This window comes from Ambystoma mexicanum, chromosome 6p (genome assembly GCF_040938575.1).
Source record: "Ambystoma mexicanum isolate Mex_15411 chromosome 6p, UKY_AmexF1_1, whole genome shotgun sequence".
In the NCBI taxonomy this organism is placed as follows: Eukaryota; Metazoa; Chordata; class Amphibia; order Caudata; family Ambystomatidae; genus Ambystoma; species Ambystoma mexicanum.
In genome coordinates, this window is record NC_090935.1 from 570,702,046 (window position 1) to 570,703,519 (window position 1,474).

The 1,474-nt window shown below is 50.2% G+C and overlaps 1 pseudogene; it reads left to right on the top strand.

The window, feature by feature from the left end:
- Positions 1-272: 272 nt before the first annotated feature.
- On the top strand, positions 273-995 carry LOC138510750 (histone H1.01-like; annotated as a pseudogene).
- Positions 996-1,474: the final 479 nt, after the last annotated feature.

Here is a 1,474-nt window from a genome sequence, read left to right on the forward strand (position 1 = left end):
TTCACCGACTGCTGAATGACTGCGACTTGCTGCACAGTGGCTAAAACTGATCCCGCTGCCATGGCTCTGCCGACTAAACCAGCTGCTGCTGCCACCAAGAACAAGCAGAAGAAAGCAGCTCGGGCTTCCAATTCCAAAATGCCTTCTGGGCCCAGCATGTCCGATCTCGTCCTCAAGATCATGGCTGCTACCACGGAGAGGATGGGCCAATCTCGTCCTCAAGATCATGGCTGCTACCACGGAGAGGATGGGCCGATCTCGTCCTCAAGATCATGGCTGCTACCACGGAGAGGATGGGCCAATCTCGTCCTCAAGATCATGGCTGCTACCAGGGAGAGGATGGGCCGATCTCGTCCTCAAGATCATGGCTGCTACCACGGAGAGGATGGGCCGATCTCGTCCTCAAGATCATGGCTGCTTCCACAGAGAAGAAGGGAGTCGTCTTGGCTGCACTCAAGAAGGCTCTGAGTGAAGGGGGATATGACGTGGAAAAGAGCAAATGCCGAATCAAGCTTGCCCTCAAGCGCCTGGTGAGAAAGCGACTGGGGCCTCTAAATCCTTCAGGCTCAACAAGAAGCAGTTGCCGGGCAAGGAGAAGGCATCCAAGAAAACGGCCGTGAAAATTAAGAAACCTGCAGCAAAGAAACCTGCCGCTGCTGCCAAGAAACCCAAAATGGCAGCCATCAAAGAGTACGAAGAAAGTGAAGAAACCAGCAGCAGCCAAGAGCCCTGAAAAGCCCAAAGCTCCACCAGCCAAGAAAGCTGCCAAGAGTCCTGCGAAAGCCAAAGCTGTCAAGCCAAAAGCGGCAAAGAAAAGCCCAACCAAAGTAGAAGATGAGAGTCAAGCATATACTGTGGGATATGATGCAATCTTTCTGGTGTGGAATCACCTGGTCTTGTGCATTAAGACTTCACCTGGTAACAGCATTATCATACATTTGACCGCTCCACTCCTCCTTCAACAAAGCAACAAGTTTCATGATATTCTGCTATAGCAAAGGGAACTCCTCTTCATAGCCACACAGGCCCATATCACTTCTTCAGTTCACCACAGTTTTTTCTGATTACACTGCAGACAGAAGACCTTGGTACACTGTAGTGTAATGAACAGCCCCTAATAGCGCAGGCCAGATATTATTGGAGGACAGGGAGTCTGTAAAGTTGCTGCTTTGTCTAAATGTTCAGTATGGAAGGCATCCACTGCATGTAAAATGCCATTAGCCTCCAAGCTGATCCACACTTGCCAAGCAGCTCTTTCAAGCGGGAATTTTGCAGGAGGTAATCAGAGCGCTCAAAGGCAATGTCTGAAAGGAGCCCGCTTGAAGGGCGTGTCGCGCGGCCCAGTGCTCTCATTCATTCCCATCAATTGCACGTTGCAGGTCAATTTCACATTGCATGAGTCACATTACCAGACCCCAGAATGTCTGAGGAGCTGACTCATAATAGGGATTTTCAATTAAAGTGTAGGCCCATT